General features: G+C 42.4%; 1 protein-coding gene across 1 annotated transcript in view; it reads right to left on the reverse strand.

Moving 5' to 3' along the window:
• Nucleotides 1–20,815, reverse strand: part of LOC129818118 (fibrinogen C domain-containing protein 1-like) — a 315,002-nt gene that overhangs the window by 286,263 nt on the left and 7,924 nt on the right. The window lies entirely within an intron of this gene.

The following is a 20,815-nucleotide window of genomic DNA, read 5'->3' on the forward strand; positions in this document are numbered from 1 at the left end:
TTTTGTTATGTTACAAAGTAAGAATAACATTGATTTACTTGTCCTTTTTGTCAAAGTTCCACACACAATATTATGTAAGGTCAAAGTGGAAGAAACATTTCATGATAAAAATAATAAATAAAACACTAATATATCTTGATTAAGTAAGTAATCAGCCCGTAAGTCAATATGTTATAATCACCTTTGGCAGTGATTACAGCTGTGAGTGTTTTTGGGTAAGTCTCTTAAAGAGCTTTGCATAGCTGGATTTTACAATACTTGCCCATTATTCTTAAAAATATTATTCAAGCTCTGTCAAGTTGTTTGTTGATCATTGCCATTGATTTCACGCCGATTTAAATCAAAACTATAACTAGGCCACTCAGGAACATTCGATGTAGTCTTGGTAAGCCACTACAGTGTATATTTGGCCTTGTGTTTTAGGTTATTGTCCTGCTGAAAGGTGAATTTGTCTCTCAGTGTCTGTTGGAGAGCAGACTGAACCAGGTTTTCCTCTAGGACTTTGCCAGTGCTTTGCTCTATTCCGTTTATTTTTATCTTAAAAAACACACATGATGCAGTATTACCTTAGTGCCTTATTGCACAAACCTAATTTAGGTCAATATTGTGGAGTGTACAATATTCTTGATCCATGCTCAGTTTTCTCCTATCACATCATTAAACTCGGTAACTGTTTTAAAATCACCACTGGCCCCATGGTGAAATCCCTGAGTGAAATTCACTTCTCGACTGAGGGACCTTACAGATAATTGTATATGTATAAGGGCACAAGGCGAGACCCAAATGCAGACACAGGAGGCAGATGGTAGAGCTCCGATATTTATTATAACAAAGGGAGTAGGCAAAGGCAGGTCGGGGACAGGCGAGAGTTCATAAACCAGGTCAGAGTCCAAACAGTACCAGACGATAGGCGGTCTCGAGGTCAGGCCAGGCAGAGGTCAGAAACCAGATCCGAGTCCAAAACAGTACAAGGGGATAGTCAGGCTGGTAGTCAGAACAGGCAGAGTGGTCAGGCAGGCAGGTACGGAGTCAGGACAGGCAACGGTCGAAACCAGGAGGACTAGCAACAAACAGAGACTGGGAAAAATAGGAGCAAGGAAAACCTCTGGTTGACTTGGCATACAAGACGAACTGGCACAGAGAGACAGGAAACACAGGGATATTTACACCGGGGATAATAAGCGACACCTGGAGGGGGTGGAGACAATCACAAGGTCAGGTGAACCAGATCAGGGTGTGACAATATGTGGGGTACAGAGATGGGCTAGTCATTCAAAAATCATGTTAACCACTATTGTTGCACACATAGTGAGTCCATGTAACTTATTATGTGACATGTTTAGCACATTTTTACTTATTTAGGCTTGTCATAACAAATAAGTTGAATACTTATTGACTCAAGACTTTACAGCTTTTCATTTGTAATTAATTTGTAAAAAAAAAATATATATAATAATAATAATAATCCACTTTGACAATATGGGGTATTGTGTGTAGATCAGTGACACAAACTCTCCATTTAATCCATTTTAAATTCAGGCTGTAACACAACAAAATGTGGAAAAAGTCTAGGGGTGTAATATTTTCTGAAGGCACTCGCAACATGCAAGAGTGTCAGCAAGAAATGCAATGGGATGGTATAATGCTATTAGGTGAGCATTTCCATATAGTCATTAAAGGTGCATCCGTATTGGTGCAGGGACAATTAAACATAGCCAGAGACATCAATTTGCATTGATAGAAACATTTGTTTATTAATCTATTTTGTTAACTGTGCATAACAACAAGGATTCCCCTGGAGAAAATGCATTTAATTACATCCATAGGTTTTGATTTAGCATAACAAAATGAGATGGAACACTCTTCACTGCCATATATGAAATATTCCATAACAGTGTCACTTGTGTTATTAACTGCCTTTCAACTGCCAAAATGGACACATTGACTTCACATATGCTTACTCTGACAAGAGACATGGCAGTTGCTAAATGACCTTACAAAATGGATTTTCATCCCCAGGAGCAAAGGTCCCCATTTGAATAAGAAAAGTGCATGCTCTGTGCAAATATAATGCATCCTAAGCACAATTGGCAGTGGTTTCCACACTTAGCATGCATCGTTGTGGGCTACTGACACAGATTGGAATAACATGGTTTTCTCTCATGCATATGAGGCATGACTGTAATATCACCAAGATGTGACAGGCAAGCAGGATGGGAGGCAAGGTGTATGATGTGAAAAACACCATATTCCCACTTACAACAACATTGTCTGGCAGCTAGTTATAGCAGGCTGCCCAAGAGGTGGGTTAGCTAGTCTAACAGCAAGAGGTGGGCTAGCTACTGTAGCAGCAAGAGGTGGGCTAGCTAGTGTAGCAGCACGAGGTGGGCGAGCTAGTGTAACAGCAAGAGTTGGGCTAGCTACTGTAGCAGCAAGAGGTGGGCTAGCTACTGTAGCAGCAAGAGGTGGGCGAGCTAGTGTAACAGCAAGCGGTGGGCTAGCTAGTGTAGCAGCAAGAGGTGGGTGAGCTAGTGTAACAGCAAGAGTTGGGCTAGCTACTGTAGCAGCAAGAGGTGGGCTAGCTACTGTAGCAGCAAGAGGTGGGCGAGCTAGTGTAACAGCAAGCGGTGGGCTAGCTAGTGTAGCAGCAAGAGGTGGGCAAGCTAGTGTAACAGCAAGAGTTGGGCTAGCTAGTGTAGCAGCAAGAGGTGGGCTAGCTACTGTAGCAGCAAGAGGTGGGCGAGCTAGTGTAACAGCAAGAGGTGGGCTAGCTAGTGTAGCAGCAAGAGGTGGGCGAGCTAGTGTAACAGCAAGAGTTGGGTTAGCTAGTGTAGCAGCAAGAGGTGGTCGAGCTACTGTAGCAGCAAGAGGTGGGCTAGCTAGTGTAGCAGCAAGAGGTGGGCTAGCTAGGGAAGCAGCAAGCGGTGGGTTAGCTAGTGTAGCAGCAAGAGGTGGGCAGCTAGTGTAGCAGCAAGAGGTGGGCTAGGTAGTGTAGCAGCAAGCGGTGGGTTAGCTAGTGTAGCAGCAAGAGGTGGGCTAGCTAGTGTAGCAGCAAGAGGTGGGCTAGCTAGTATAGCAGCAAGAGGTGGGCTAGCTAGTATAGCAGCAAGCGGTGGGTTAGCTAGTGTAGCAGCAAGAGGTGGACTAGCTAGTGTAAGAGCAAGAGGTGGGCTAGCTACTGTAGCAGCAAGAGGTGGTCTAGCTAGGGTAGCAGCAAGCGGTGGGTTAGCTAGTGTAGCAGCAAGAGGTGGTCGAGCTACTGTAGCAGCAAGAGGTGGGCGAGCTAGTGTAGCAGCAAGAGGTGGGCTAGGTAGTGTAGCAGCAAGCGGTGGGTTAGCTAGTGTAGCAGCAAGAGGTGGGCTAGCTAGTGTAGCAGCAAGAGGTGGGCTAGGTAGTGTAGCAGCAAGAGGTGGGTTAGCTAGTGTAGCAGCAATAGGTGGGCTATGTAGTGTAGCAGCAAGCGATGGGTTAGCTAGTGTAGCAGCAAGAGATGGGCTAGCTAGTGTAGCAGCAAGAGGTGGGCGAGCTAGTGTAGCAGCAAGAGGTGGGCGAGCTAGTGTAGCAGCAAGAGGTGGGCGAGCTAGTGTAGCAGCAAGAGGTGGGTTAGCTAGTGTAGCAGCAAGAGGTGGGCTAGCTAGTGTAGCAGCAAGAGGTGGGTTAGCTAGTGTAGCAGCAAGAGGTGGGCTAGCTAGTGTAGCAGCAAGAGGTGGGCTAGCTAGTGTAGCAGCAAGAGGTGGGTTAGCTAGTGTAGCAGCAAGAGGTGGGCTAGCTAGTGTAGCAGCAAGAGGTGGGCTAGGTAGTGTAGCAGCAAGCGGTGGGTTAGCTAGTGTAGCAGCAAGAGGTGGGTTAGCTAATGTAGCAGCAAGAGGTGGGCTAGCTAGTGTAGCCTCAAAATCAGAACACAACTCTGACTTTAGAGTGCGATAAAAATAGCATACAAGGAGTTTTACTACGACTGCTGCAGTGCATGGCCAGGCTAACCAAGTATTGCCTTCCTGCAGACAAACAATGTTTACAAAAAAGCTTCAGTCTGGTTTTAGACCCCATCATAGAACTGAGACTGCACTTGTGAAGGTGGTAAATTACCTTTTAATGGCGTCAGACCGAGACACTGCATCTGTCCTCGTGCTCCTAGACCTGAGAGCTGCTTTTGATACCATTGATCACCACATTCTTTTGGGGAGATTGGAAACCCAAATTGGTCTACACAGACAAGTTCTGGCCTGGTTTAGATCTTATCTGTTGGAAAGATATCAGTTTGTCTCTGTAGATGTTTTGTCCTCTGACAAATCAACTGTAAATGTTGGTGTTCCTGAAGGCTCCGTTTTAGGACCACTATTGTTTTCACTACATAGTTTACCTCTTGGTGATGTCATTCGGAAACCTAATTTTAACTTTCACTGCTATGCGGACGACACACAGCTGTACATTTCGATGAAACATGGTGAAGATCCAAAATTGCCCTCCCTGGAAGCCTGTGTTTCAGACATAAGGACTCGGACAAAACAGAGATGCTAGTTCTATGTCCCAAGAAACAAAGAGATCTTCTGTTGAATCTGCCAATTAATCTCGATGGTTGTGCAGTCGTCTCAAATAAAACTGTGAAGGACCTCAGCTTTACTCTGGACCCTGATCTCTCTTTTGACAAACAAATCAAGACTGTTTCAAGGACAGCTTTTTTCCATCTACGTAACATTGCAAAAATCTGAAACCTTCTGTCCAAAAATTATGCAGAAAAATGTATCCATGCTTTTGTCACTTCTGGGATAGACTACTGCAATGCTCTACTTTCCGGCTACCCGGATAAAGCACTAAATGAACTTCAGTTAGTAATAAACACGGCTGCTAGAATCTTGACTAGAACCCCCAAAAAATATCATATTACTACAGTGCTAGCCTCTCTACACTGGCGTCCTGTTAAGGCTAGGGCTGATTTCAAGGTGTTACTGCTAACCTACAAAGCATTACAAGGTCTTGCACCTACCTATCTTTCTGATTTGGTCTTGCCGTACATATCTACATGTGCACTACAGTCACAAGACGCAGGCCTCCTTACTGTCTCTAGAATTTCTAAGCAAACAGCTGGAGGCAGGGCTTTCTCCTATATATTTTTATGGAATGGTCTGCCTATCCATGTGAGAGACGCAGACTCGGTCTCGACCTTTAAGTCTTTATTGAAGACTTATCTCTTCAGTAGGTCCTATGATTGAGTGAAGTCTGGCCCAGGAGTGTCAAGGTGAACGGAAAGGCACTGGAGCAACAAACCGCCCTTGTTGTCTCTGCCTGGCCGGTTCCCCTCTCTCCACTGGGATTCTCTGCCTCAACAAACCCTATTACAGGGGCTAAGTCACTGGCTTACTAGTGCTCTTCCATGCCGTCCCTAGGAGGGGTGTGTCACTTGAGTGGGTTGAGTCGCTGACATGATCTTCCTGTCCGAGTTGGTGCCCCCCCTCGGGTTCGTGCCGTGGGGGAGTTCTTCGTGGGCTATACTCGGCCTTGTCTCAGGATAGTAAGTTGGTGGTTGATGATATCCCTCTAGTGGTGTGGGGGCTGTGCTTTGGCAAAGTAGGTGGGGTTATATCCTGCCTGTTTGGCCCTGTCCAGGGGTATCATCGGACGCGGCCACAGTGTCTCCCAGCCCCTCCTCTCTCAGCCTCCAGTATTTATGCTGCAATACTTTATGTGTCGGGGGACTAGGGTCAGTCTGTTATATCTGGAGTATTTCTCCTGTCTCATCTTGTGTCCTGTGTGAATTTAAGTATGCTCTCTCTAATTCTCTCTCTCTCTGTCTCTCTCTCTCTCTCTCTCTCTCTCTCTCTCTCTCTCTCTCTCTCTCTCTCTCTCTCTCTCTCTCTCTCTCTCTCTTTCTCTCGGAGGACCTGAGCCCTAGGACCATGCCTCATGACTACCTGGCCTGATGACGCATTGCTGTCCCCAGTCCACCTGGTCATGATTCTGCTCCAGTTTCAACTCTTTTGCCTGCGGCTATTGGACCCTGACCTGTTCACCGGACGTGCTACCTGTCCCAGACCTGCTGTTTTCAACTCTCTAGAGACAGCAGGAGCGATAGAGATACTCTGAATGATCGGCTATGAAAAGCCAACTGACATTTACTCCTGAGGTGCTGACCTGTTGCACCCTCTACAACCACTGTGATTATTATTATCTGACCCTGCTGGTCATCTATGAACATTTGAACTTCTTGGCCATGTTCTGTTATAATCTTCACCCGGCACAGCCAGAAGAGGACTGGCCACCCCTCAAAGCCTAGTTCCTCTAGGTTTCTTCCTAGGTTCCGGCCTTTCTAGGGAGTTTTTCTTAGCCACCGTGCTTCTACACCTGCATTGCTTGCTGTTTGGGGTTTTAGGCTGGGTTTCTGTACAGCACTTTGTGACATTTGCTGAATTTTAAAGGCTCCCGTCTTCGCATCGAAGAGTACATTATGCAGTTTTAGGCAACTCTACACATTTTGCCATGGGGAAGGGAGAATATTTAGCCATTTAAAGCTTACAATTTTAGGGAATACAAGAAGTATTGAGTTAAGAAATTAGTATTGTAGATGAGTAATGGTACATTGTATTGTATTGTATTGTATTAAACTGCACCTCTGAACTGCTTCCACATACCCTTTGGCCAAATTTGTTTTATACGTTGTTGCTAGCAATATTTGTAAAAAAAAAAAATAATAATTAAAAAATGTATTGATATGTATATATTTTATTTTGATCTGGCCACAGACACACTGCAGTACCTCCGTACCACAGTGTGTACCCCAGTTTGAGAACCACTGGTCTAGCTAGCTAGCTGGTGTCCACATTTCTAAGTCCAACACTGACTGTGGTGCAGCCAGATGCAGGGTCTGGAGCAACTGAAACCTGACCAGCTGGAGGAGGAGGAGAGGAGAAAGGACCAGCCTCCTGGAAAACACGGTTTAACTCTCTGTGCCCACTCTGGCTGTAAGTGTGTGTGTGTGTGTGTGTGTGTGTGTGTGTGTGTGTGTGTGTGTGTGTGTGTGTGTGTGTGTGTGTGTGTGTGTGTGTGTGTGTGTGTGTGTGTGTGTGTGTGTGTGTGTGTGTGTGTGTGTGTGTGTGTATGTCGAATTGTTACAGCTCTGTGTGTTGTATTGTTCTGACTGAGACTTCTTTTGGCCGCGCTTTTGAGGTTTCACGCATGGAGTGGCAGCAGGACAGATTGACAGAGCTGTGAAGAACCAACCGAGTCAGATGCCCTTACCAAAATGCCAGGGCTGTAATTTGTAAAACGATTGTGTTAACAAAAAGGCAGGAAAGGAGAGAGGGAGAGAAAGTGAGAGTGGCAGAAAATAAATTGAGGGGAGCGATAAAGAAAGATGGAGAGTAGAGATTGTGAGATAGACAGACAAGGACAAGCAAGGAGGAGAAGGTTAAATGTATCAGGTAAAGAAACAGAACAGAAATATGCCACCAACAGTTTTGACATATCAAATACACACAGGGTACACACACACACAGTACACACACACACACACACACACAGGGTACACACACACACACAAAGTACACACACACGTGGTCTTTGGAAACAACCAAGTTAAAGTCATTGAAGACACCCCCCCCCACACACACACACAGACTAGCGGTAAACGTAATCAAAGTGTCAGTCCCTATACTCTCATCAAAATACTTCAGTGAAAAATCAATAGGGGCCAAATTGAGCTGGGCCTCAGGAGAAGTCTCCATTGTTATTAATATATAATGACTGTCTTTCTTAAGCCCAGCTCTCCCCGGTTGGTGGGAAACCACAAAATGGAAAGTCAAAGGTATTGTAGTGGGTACTGTAGTCTCTCTCTCTCTCTCTCTCTCTCTCTCTCTCTCTCTCTCTCTCTCTCTCTCTCTCTCTCTCTCTCTCCTCTCTCTCTCTCTCTCTCTCTCTCTCTCTCTCTCTCTCTCTCTCTCTCTCTCCTCTCCTCTCTCTCTCTCTCTCTCTCTCTCTCTCTCTCTCTCTCCTCTCTCTCTCTCTCTCTCTCTCTCTCTCTCTCTCTCTCAATTCAATTCAATTCAAAGGGCTTTATTGGCATGGGAAATATATGTTTACATTGCCAAACCAAGTGAAATAATTAACAGTAAACGTTACACTCACAAAAGTTCCAACTGAATAGAGGCATGTCAAATGTCATTTTAAGGCTATATACAGTTTTGTAACGATGTGCAAATAGTTAAAGTACAAAAGGGAAAATAAAAAAACATAAATATGGAATGTTTTTACAATGATGTTCGTTCCTCACTGGTTACCCTTTTCGTGTGGCAAAAGGTCACAAATCTTTCTGCTGTGATGGCACACTGGTATTTGACCAGCATTTGATTTGTTTTTTAATTCTTTGTGGGTCTCTGAAATTTGAGGGAAATATGTGTTTGTGTCATTCACAGTGGTCAGACATTATGCCACTGTGCACTCCCTTTTTATCAATTTTTGCCTAAAATGACATACCCAAATCTAACTGCCTGTAGCTCCGGGCCTGAAGCAAGGATATGTATATTCTTGGTACCATTTCAACGGAAACACTTTGAAGTTTGTGGAAATGTGAACGGAATGTTGGAGAATATAAGATAATAGATCTGGTGATAGACAATACAAAAAAAAAAAAACGTTCTTTTGGATTTTGTTTGTACCATCATCTTTAAAATGCAAGAGAAAGGCTATATTGTATTATTCCAGCACAGGTGCAATTTACATTTTGGCCACTAGATGGAGGCACTGTATGTGCAAAGTTTTAGACTGATCCAATGAACAATTGTATTTCTGTAAAAAACTGTATCAAGACCGCCCAAATGTCCCTAATTTGTTTATGAATAACTTTTCATGTTCAAAATTGTGAACTATCCTCAAACAATAGCATGGTATTCTTTCGCTGTAATAGCTACTGTAAACTGGACAGTGCAGTTTGATTAAGAATCATTTAAGCTTTCTGCCAATATCTGATATGTCTATGTCCTGGGAAATCTTCTTGTTACTTACAACTTCATGCTAATCGCATTAGCCTGTGTCAGCTCAACCGTCCCGTGGACAGACAACCGATCCCAAAGAAGTTTTAAAGGCCAAAAAACATTCTAGTTTGGTCAGTTTTTTGATTAATTATTTTCAATGTGTCAAGTAGATATCTTTTTGTTATCTCATATGGTTGGGTCTAAATGTGTTGCTGTCCTGGGGCTCTGTGGGGTCTGTTTGTGTTTATGAACAGAGTCCCTGGAGCAGCTTGCTTAGGGACTCTTCTCCAGCTTATCTCTCTGTAGGTGATGGATTTCTATGGAAGGTTTGGGAATCACTTCCCTTTAGGTCGTTGTAGAATGTAACGGCTCATTTCTGGATTTTTATAATTAGCGGGTATCAGCAGTAGTTGGTGTTTTACGTTGTATAGACAGGATGTTTTTGCAGAATTCTGCATGCAGAGTCTTGTGTTTTTCCCATTTTGTGAATTCTCGGTTGGTGAGCGGACCCCAGACCTCACAACCATAAAGGGCAATGGGTTCAATAACTGATTCAAATATTTTTAGCCAGATCTTAATTGGTATGTCAAATTTTATGTTCTCTTTGATGGCGTAGAAGGCCCTTCTTGTGTTGTCTCTCAGATCGTTCACAGCATTGTAGAAGTTACATGTGGCGCTGATGTTTAAGCTGAGGTATGTATAGTTTTTTTGTGTGCTCTAGGGGAACGGTATCTAGGTGGAATTTGTAAATTTTTTGGAACACCATTATTTTTTTTCTTACTGAGATTTACTGTCAGGGCCCAAGTCTGACAGATTCTGTGCAGAAGATCTAGGTGGCGTTGTAGGCCCTCCTTGGTTGGGGACAGAAGCACCAGATCAAAAAAAATCAGCAAACAGTAGACATTTGACTTTATATTCTAGTAGGGTGAGGCCGGGTGCTGCAGACTATTCTAGTGACCTCACCAATTTGTTGACATATATGTTGAAGAGGGTAGGGCTCAAGCTGCATCCCTGTCTCACCCCACGGCCCTGTGGAAAGAAGTGTGTAGTTCTTTGTAAGTTTTAACCGCACACTTGTTGTTTGAGTACATGGATTTTATGATGTTGAATGTTTTTCCCCCAAAACCACTTTCCATCAATTTGTAAAGCAGACCCTCATGCCAAATTGAGTTAAAACCTTTTATTTTTATCAACAAAGCATGAGAAGACTTGACCTTTGTTTTGGTTTGTTTGTTTGTCAATTAGGGTGTGCAGGGTGAATACGTGGTATGTCGTACGGTAATTTGGTAAAAAGCCAATTCGACATTTGCCCAGTAACTTTTTTTCACTGAGGAAGCAGGAAGCAGAAAGCACCAGTGACAAGATTCATAAAAAAGTGGACAGATGAAGCAGATGCTAAGCTACAGGACTGTTTTGCTAGTACAGCCATTGGCTTCATCACATCAGCCATTGGCTTCATCAATAAGTGCATCGATGATGTCATCCCCACAGTGACCGTACGTACATACCCCAACCAGAAGCCATAGATTACAGGCAACACCTGCACTGAGATAAAGGCTAGAGCTGCCGCTATTGAGGAGCGGGACTCTAACCTGGAAGCTTATAAGAAATCCCGCTATGCCCTCTGACAAACCATCAAACAGGCAAAGCATCAATACAGGACTAAGATCGAATTGTACAACACCGGCTCTGACGTTCGTCGGACGTGGCAGGGCTTGGAAACCATTACCGACTACAAATGGAAGCACAGCCGAGAGCTTCCCAGTGACACGAGCCTACCAGACGAGCTAAACAACTGATATGCTCGGTTTGAGGCAAATAACACTGAAACATGTATGAGAGCACCAGCTGTTCCGGAAGACTGTTTGATCACGCTCTCCGCAGCCGATGTGAGTAAGACCTTTAAACTGGTCAAAATTCACAAGGCGGCAGGGCCAGACGAATTACCAGTACGTGTACTGCGAGCATGCGCTGACCAACGAGCAAGTGTCTTCACTGACATTTTCAACCTCTCCCTGTCGTTGTCTGTAATACCAACTTGTATTAACCTGTTGGGGATGGGGGCGCTGTTTAGACTATTTATGCTAATGTGGCAAATTTTTTAAACGGCTTCCCACAAAATCCTTGATCGTACAATATGCATATTATTATTATTATTGGATAGAAAACAGTCTATAGTTTCTATAGGAGTTGAAATTTTGTCTCTAAGTGGAACAGAGCCCATTCTACAGCAATTTCCCTGACATGGAGTCAGATTTGAGAAATGTTGGCCACTTTTCTGAAGTCAGTTAAAAGGGCACTGTCGTTGCTATGACTATACGGACACTTCTTACGTCTTCCCCTGGATGCCTTTACGTGATGACGATTCCAACGGGGTCGATTGCACGTTCACAGGCCCTACAAATGAAAAAAACCTTTAGCTAGCAAGTCTTTTCTTGCTGCGTAACGCGCGTGGAAGACACCGACCCTCTCCTGTTCCAAGCGTTAGTTTAGCCTGTTATATTTCTCCGGTCATCTTTTCACTCGTTATAGGAGTTACAAACATCATAAAGTAGTTAATTTAAAGCGTTTTATAGCAATTTATATCCGTTTAGTGCGATTTTGGGACATTTATTTTTGCAACGATGTGAAAAGTTGGGCACGCTTTTCAGTTCATCCCGAACGCAGTTGACATTTCCACATGGCAAGAGGACAGCTTTCCACCAAAAGACGATTTCTCCCAAGAAAGGATCCTTTGCCCAAGATACTGATGGAAGAACAGCTCAAGGTAGGACATTTTTATTATGATAAATCGTGTTTCTGTCGAAACATTTTAGTGGCTTAGGACGCCATGTTTTTTGACGTAGCTTCGCTTGGCGCAAACTGTATTGAAAAGTAAGGATAAATTAAAAAATGTAATAACGCAATTGTATTAAGAATTAAATTGTCTATCAATCCCTGTCCACCCTATATTTTTTTAGTCACGTTTATGAGTATTTATGTATAAGAGTAGATCACTGTCTAAGTGGCGCAAGGACATTTTCTGACCAGCTGAGCTACATTTCACATTGTCTAACCATGATTTTGGTGGCTAAATATAAACATTTTCGATCAAACTCTATATGGATTGTGTAATATGATGTTACAGGAGTGTCATCTGAAGAATTCTGAGAAGGTTAGTGAAAAAATTAATATATTTTTGGCGATGTTGACGTTATCGCCCACTTTGGCTAGAATCAATGCTGGGCTGCTATGTGCTATGTGCTATGCTAATATAACGATTTATTGTGTTTTCGCTGTAAGACACTTAGAAAATCTGAAATATTGTCTGTATTCACAGGATCTGTGTCTTTCGATTCGTGTATGCTGTGTATTTTTACGAAATGTTTGATGATTAGTAGTTAGGTAAACACGTTGCTCATTGTAATTATTCTAGTCCATTTGTGATGGTGGGTGCAATTGTAAACTATGCCATATACCTGAAATATGCACTTTTTTCTAACAAAACCTATCCCATACCATAAATATGTTATCAGACTGTCATCTAATGAGTTTTTTTGTTGGTTAGGGGCTATAAATATCTTAGTTTAGCCGAATTGGTGATGGCTACTGGTGTTGGTGGACAAATAAAAGATGGTGGATTATGCTAATGTGTTTTTAGGTAATAGATGTACATCTTTACATATTGTGTCTTCCCTGTAAAACATTTTAAAAATCGGAAATGTTGACTGGATTCACAAGATCTGTGTCTTTCATTAGCTGTATTGGACTTTAATGTGTGAAAGTTAAATATTTAAAAAAAATATTTTTTTTGAATTTCGCGGCACTGGTTTTTCAGTGGGGGGGGGGGGGGTGTGCCGCTAGCGCCACGCTGATCCTAGACAGGTTAAGCAGACCACCATGGTGCCTGTGCACAAAAACACTAACGTAACTTGCCTAAATGACTACTGATCCGTAGCACTCACGTCTGTAGCCATGAAGTGCTTTGAATGGCTCACATCAACACCATTATACCAGAAACCCTAGACCCACTCCAATTTGCATACCGCCCAGATCCACAGATGATGCAATCTCTATTGCACTCCACACTGCCCTTTTCCACCTGGACAAAAGGAACACATACGTGAGACTGCTGTTCATTGAGACTACAACTCAGCGTTCAACACCATAGTGCCCTCAAAGCTCATCAATAAGCTAAGGACCCTGGGACTAAACACCTCCTTCTGCAACTGGATCCTGGACTTCCTGAGTGGCCGCCCCCAGGTGGTAAGGGTAGGTAACAACACATCCGCCACACTGATTCTCAACACAGGGGCCGCTCAGGGGTGCGTAATCAGTCCCCTCCTGTACTCCCTGTTCACTCATGACTGCGCTGCCAGGCACGACTCCAACACCATCATTACGTTTGCCAATGACACAACAGTGGTAGGCCTGATCACCGACAACGACGAGACAGCCTATCGGGATGAGGTCAGAGACCTGGCAGTGTGGTGCCAGGAAACCAACATCTCCCTCAACGTGATCAAGACAAAGGAGATGATTGTGGACTACAGGAAAAGAGGACTGAGCACGCCGCCATTCTCATCAACGGGGCTGCAGTGGAGCAGGTTGAGAGCTTCAAGTTCCTTTGTGTCCACATCACCAACAAACTAGCATGGTCCAAGCACACCAAGACAGTTGTGAAGTGGGCACGACAAAACCTATTCCCCCTCAGGAGACTGAAAAGATTTGGCATGGGTCCTCAGATTCTCAAAAGGTTCTACAGCTGCACCATCGAGAGCAGCCTTACTGGTTGCATCACTACCTGGTATGGCAACTGCTCAGCTGGATGGCGTACCAGTGGAAATATACCAAAACTTTTTTTAATATACTCAGAAGACCATTATTAACATGTTTTAACCACTCCTATACAAACGGTAGATTAGCGGACACGCAACAAGAAGTTCTGATTTCATTATTACTGAAACAGGATCCAAGTGGTATATATAAAGATCCAGTCCATTTAAAAAAATGGAGGCCTCTTACCCTTCAGTGTTGTGATGCAAAAATTTGAGCTAAATGCTTGGCGCATAGAGTTAACCTGTTGAGGATGGGGGCGCTGTTATCATTATTTGTGCAAATCGTGTAATTTTTGAAACGGCTTCCCACAAAATTCTTGATCGTACAATATGCATATTATTATTATTATTGGATAGAAAACAGTCTATAGTTTCTATAGGAGTTGAAATTTTGTCTCTAAGTGGAACAGAACCCATTCTACAGCAATTTCCCTGACATGGAGTCAGATTTCAGAAATGTTGGCCCCTGATCTGGAGTCAGTTAAAAGGTCACAGTTATTGCTATGAGTATACGGACACTGCTTACGTCTTCCCCTGGATGCCTTTACGTGATGACGATTTGAATGGGGTCGATTGCGCGTTCACAGGCACTACAAATTTAAAAACCCTGTAGCTAGGAACTCTTTTCTTGCTGCGTAATGCGCCTGGAGGACATCGACCCGCACTTGTTCCAACCATTAGTGGAGGGAGTAATATTACTCTGGTCATGTTTCTACTCGTTATGGGAGTTAAAAACATCATAAGGTAGTTAATTTAAAGCGTTTTATAGCAATTTATATCCGTTTAGTGCGATTTTGGGACATTTATTTCTGAAACGCTGTGAATTGCTGGGCACGCTTCCAGTTCATCCCGAACGCAGTTGGCATTTCCACATGGCAAGAGGACAGCTTTCCACCAAAAGACGATTAGACCCAAGAAAGGATCCTTTGCCCAAGATACTGATGGAAGAACAGCTCAAAGTAGGACATTTTTATTATGATAAATCGTGTTTCTGTCGAAAAATGTTAGTGGCTTAGGACGCCATGTTTTTTGACGTAGCTTCGCTTGGCGCAAACTGTATTGAAAAGTAAGGATAATTTAAAAAATGTAATTCCGCGATTGTATTAAGAATTAAATTGTCTATCAATCCCTGTCCACCCTATATTTTTTAGTCACGTTTATGAGTATTTATGTATAAGAGTAGATCACTGTCTAATATTGCGCACGGACATTTTCTCACCAGCTGGGCTACATTTCACATTGTCTAACCATGATTTTGGTGGCTAAATATAAACATTTTCGATCAAACTCTATATGGATTGTGTAATATGATGTTACAGGAGTGTCATCTGAAGAATTCTGAGAAGGTTAGTGAAAAAATTAATATATTTTGGCGTTGTTGACGTTATCGCTCACTTTGGCTAGAATCAATGCTGGGCTGCTATGTGCTATGTGCTATGCTAATATAACGATTTATTGTGTTTTCGCTGTAAGACACTTAGAAAATCTGAAATATTGTCTGTATTCACAGGATCTGTGTCTTTCGATTAGTGTATGCTGTGTATTTTTACGAAATGTTTGATGATTAGTAAGTAGGTAAACACGTTGCTCTATGTAGTTATTCTAGTCCATTTGTGACGGTGGGTGCAATTGTAACCTATGCCATCTACCTGAAATATGCACTTTCTTCTAACAAAACCTATCCCATACCATAAATATGTTATCAGACTGTCATCTGATGAGTTTTTTTCTTGGTTAGGGGCTATAAATATCTTAGTTTAGCCGAATTGGTGATAGCTACTGGTGTTGGTGGACAAATAAAAGATGGTGGATTATGCTAATGTGTTTTTAGGTAATAGATGTACATCTTTACATATTGTGTCTTCCCTGTAAAACATTTTAAAAATCGGACATGTTGGCTGGATTCACAAGATCTGTGTCTTTCATTAGCTGTATTGGACTTTAATGTGTGAAAGTTAAATATTTAAAAAAAATTTTTTTGGGGAATTTCGCGGCACTGGTTTTTCAGTGGGGGTGGGGGGGGTGTGCTGCTAGCGGCACCCTCATCCTAGACAGGTTAAAAAGGTATTGTCAGATATTATTAATCCTAATCAGACAGGTTTTTACATGGACGATATATTGGAGATAATATAAGACAAGTTCAGGAAACAATGGAATTTCCCTTGAAATATCGGGGACACCAGGCTTGGTTTTCTTAGCTGATTTTGAAAAGGCTTTTGACAAAGTTTGAGAGTTTATATATAAACGCATAGAATATTACGATTTTGGAGAATCTCTTATAAAATTGGTTAAAGTTATGTATAGTAAACCTAGGTGTAAATTAGTAAAAAATGGCTACATCTCAGAAAGTTTTAAACTGTCATGAGGAGTAAAACAAGGTTGTCCACTATCGGCATATCTATTTATTATTGCCATCGAAATGTTAGCTGTTAAAATTAGATCCAACAAAAATATTAAGGGATTAGAAATCCGTGGTTTAAAAACAAAGGTGTCATTGTAAGCTGATGATTCATGTTTTCCTTTAACACCACAATTAGAATCCCTCCACAGCCTCATAGAGGATCTAGATACTTTCCTTCCTCTCTGGATTAAAAATAAATTATGTTAAATGTACCATATTGCGTTTTGTATTACTAAAAATGTTTACTTTTACATTACTGTGTAGTTTACCAATAAAATGGTCTAACGGGGATGTGGACATACTCGGTATACAACTCTTGAAAGACAAATATGATCTCACTCCAATACATCTTTATAGAAAGTTAGCAAAAATAGATAAGATCTTGCTACCAAGAAAAGGAAAATACCTGTCTATTTGTGGAAAAATCACCCTGTTAACTCCTTTTTCATATCACTATTTGCTTATGGTTTTGCCTACACCTACAGTAGTGACCTGCTTTTTAAATTATATGGAAAAAAAATATTCAATTTTATTTGGAATGACAAGCCAGACAAATTTAAAAGGGCCTATTTATATAACGAATATGAACTCGAGGGCAGAAATTATTAAAAATGAAAGCATTAAACCTCTCACTAAAGGCATCATTCATACAAAAGTTATGCTTAAATCCAAAATGGTTCTCTAGTAAATTAGTAAGAATGCCTCACCCCATGTTCAAGAATGGCCTTTTTCCCTTTATTCAGATTACAACCGCCCACTTTTGGTGGCATCCTGACTGGTTGCATCACTGCCGGGTGCGGCAACTGCTAGGCCTCTGACTGCAAGGCACTACAGAGGGTAGTGCGAATGGCCCAGTACATCAGTGGGGCCAAGCTTCCTGCCATCCAGGACCTCTGTACCAGGCGGTGTCTGAGGAAGGCCCTAAAAATTGTCAAAGACTCCAGCCAACCTAGTCATAGACTAGTCATAGACTGTTCTCTCTGCTATCGCACGGCAAGCAGTACCAGAGCGCCAAGTCTAGGTCCAAGAGGCTTCTAAACAGCTTCTTCCCCCAACCCATAAGACTCCTGAACATATAATCAAATTGCTATCCAGACTATTTGCATTGCCCCTCCCCACTTTTTTTTACACCACTGCTACTCTCTGTTGTTATCATCTATGCTAGTCACTTTAATAACACTACCTACATGTACATATTACCTCAACTAACCGGTGCCCCCGCACATCGACTCTGTACCGGTACCCCCCTGTGTCACGTCCTGACCATAGTGCTTATGTGTTTTGCTTGTTTTAGTGTTGGTCAGGACGTGAGCTGGGTGGGCATTCTATGGTGTGTGTCTAGTTTGTCTGTTTCTGTGTTCGGCCTAATATGGTTCTCAATCAGAGGCAGCTGTCAATCGTTGTCCCTGATTGAGAATCATATATAGGTGGCTTGTTTTGTGTTGGGATTTTGTGGGTGTTTGTTTCCTGTCTCTGTGTTTTGTCTGCACCAGAAAGGACTGTATCGGTAAGCCACGTTTGTTATTTTGTAGTTTTGTAAGTGTTCACATTTTTCGTCTGTCATTAAATATGTTGAACACGGAATACGCACGGAATACTCTTCAAACGAAGAGGAGGAAGGCGGCCGTTACACCCTTTAAATATTCTCGCTATTGTTATTTTACTGCTGCTCTTTAATTACTTGTTACTTTAATTTCTAATTCTTATCCATATTTTTTTTAAACTGCATTGTTGGTTAGGGGCTTGTAAGTAAGCATTTCACTGTAAGGTCTACACATTCGGCGACTGTGACTAATAAACTTTGATTTGAAATTTACAAGTCTGCTGTTAATGATAATGCAGAGGATTTTCCCAATGATTCTGATGACACATCCTACAGTAGTTATTGGGGTCAAATTTGTCTCCACTTTTGCGGATTGGGGTGATCAGTCCTTGGTTCCAAATATTGGGGAACATGCCAGAGCTGAGGATGATGTTAAAGAGTATAGCCAATTGGAATTTGTGGTCTACATATTTTATAATTTCATTTCGGATTCCATCAACATCACAGGTCTTTTTGTCCTGTAGTTCATTCAAAGGAATTGGATAATCCTGTGGGTTCTGGTCGTTTTTAATAGTTGATTCTTTGATTTGTATTTGATCATGTATATGTTTTTGCTGTTTGTTCTTTGTTATATAGCCAAAAAGATTGGAGAAGTGGTTTATCCATACATCTCCGTTTTGGATAGATAACTCTTCGTGTTGTTGATTGTTGCGTTCCAATTTTCCCAGAAGTGCTTAAATTCTATGGATTCTTAAATTACATTGAGCTGATTTCTGATGTGCTGTTCCTTCTTTTTTGTAGTATATTGTTTTCGTGATTAACCATAGTGAAGGCGTAGGCTCAGGTTTTCTGGGTCTCTATGTTTTTGGTTGGACAGGTTTCTTTCTTAGGTTTTTGCATTCATCATCAAACCATTTGTCATTGTTGTTAATTTTCTTAGGTTGTCTGCTTGAAATTTGTAGATTTGATATGGACGCTTAGAGGTCTAATGTATACGGTTTATGTTTTACTGTTTAGGTTTTCTGTCCAGGAATTTGTCTAAAAGGGATCGAATTTGTTGTTGTCTAATTGTTTTTTGGTAGGTTTCTACACTACTTTCCTTCCATCTACAGCATTTCTTAATATTATGCAATTCCTTTGGCTTTAATGCCTCATGATTGAGTGTTATGACTGTTATTTTGCTGTGATCTGATAGGGGTGTCAGTGAGCTGACTGTGTTCACTCTGAGAGACTCTGTGTTGAGGTCAGTGATAAAGTAATCTACAGTACTACTACCAAGGGATGAGCTGTAGGTGTACCTACCGTAAGAGTCCCATCGAAGCCTACCATTTAGTCACTCTCTATCCCTGTCTCTGTGTGTCTCTCTCACTCTCTGTCTCTCTCCCTCTCTCTGCCTCTCTCCCCTCTGTGTCTGTTCTGTATATATTCCTTCCTTGCTGTAGGTTTGATATAGCTCCAGGTGTAGAGGACTTGATTAAGGTTCGAGCAACATGGATTTCTTCCCAGGCTTCTGTTTTATATTCGCTCCTCTTTACAGGAGACTCAACGAACGCTGCTGGGAAGGGCATTTTATCATTATGTTGCGTATAAACACAGGCAGCGCACGCACGCACGCACGCACGCACACACACACACACACACACACACACACAAACCTCAACCTCTTTTCACTGCAGGGAACATGCTGTATTAAGCCACAGATAGGGGTGACATTCACTAATGGTGGTAATTAGGACTAAGCCTGACTAGAAAATGGAATCACATTAACTGTGATGATGATGATGGTTGATGATGATGATGATGAGTGTGAGGACGAGGTCGATAGTGAGTTAAAGACAGAGAAGAGGAGGAAGACACCAATTTTACGCCCTCTTTATTTCCTTTTTTATTGTCATCACTGTTAAGCTATTAGACTTAATTTCCCCTCTTATTTACAATGGAGTGGCTGCGGAGCAGGGCTAAAAGTCCCGAAGCTTCTGCGCATCTGCAAGATTTTCTACTTACGCACAGTCTCTGCTCTACTCGTAGAGAACAGGCCACTCTGGCAAATGGTGCATAAATATGATGATCTAAATGCATATTACCATGAAACTGATTGAGATCAAATGGTTGGCATGCAAACGCTGCATGAGTGTTTCACTGGTAAAAGAAGATGAAGAAATATAATTTGAGATTGACAGTAAGAAATGTGAAGGGAGGGTGACCACAAAAATGTGTGCATAAAACATGATACGGATCGATCGAGGGGTGTGGGACGTGGTCGGAACGGGGCTGTTACCTACAGATCCGCAGCCCCGGCCTATTTATAAACCTCATTAACCCCTGTGGGATTGTGTACTGTTTCATAGGCTAGCTTCCTAGTCTATTTGATTGCTAGCTCCTTATTTGCATTTTCTGCTTTATGATTCAGCCTTATTGTTTGCTGATTGGCTCGCGCTCTCTGAAACTCAGGTGCACTGCTCTCTCTTTTTGAGTGGCTGTTGTTCTGTTACTCAGCTACTCTGTTTGCCTATTGGCTCCTTCTTCCTGAGTCTGTTTGCCTATTGGCTGTGTCTCTTTGTGCTGACTGGCTGGTTCTGGCGGTGTCTCCCAGTGTTGTGTTTGCTGACTGGTTGTGTTTGCTGAATGGTCTGTAATTATCCCTGGGCCTCCCTTGGGCAACACCCCCAGACACCTCCATAGGCCGACTCCAGCTGCATACACTTCCCTTCTCTTCCTGCCAGTGCTGCCTGGATCTGCCTGCCTGCCTGGCTCTGTATGTCTGCAGGAGCTAAGAGAACAGCAGGGAACAACAGACAACAGACACTTGGGCTGTGTTCCCAATAGCAACCTATTCTTGCTATAGTGCACTACTTTTGACCTGTTCTCTTATGGACCCTGGTCAAAAGTAGTGCACTATAAAGGGAATGGGATGCCCTTTGGGACATAACCGTAGTCATAGAGATGTGCAAATAAGTATGTTAGGCCTATGGACCAGAGGGAGAACTCTCGTGTTATTAAACAAGCTTGGTATTTAAAAGAAAATCTGTGAGTCATCCCCTGCTTCAAACTTCTCCTTCTTTTCTACTTACCCCTTTCTTCTCCCTACTCT

Source organism: Salvelinus fontinalis, chromosome 21 (genome assembly GCF_029448725.1).
Source record: "Salvelinus fontinalis isolate EN_2023a chromosome 21, ASM2944872v1, whole genome shotgun sequence".
In the NCBI taxonomy this organism is placed as follows: domain Eukaryota; kingdom Metazoa; phylum Chordata; class Actinopteri; order Salmoniformes; family Salmonidae; genus Salvelinus; species Salvelinus fontinalis.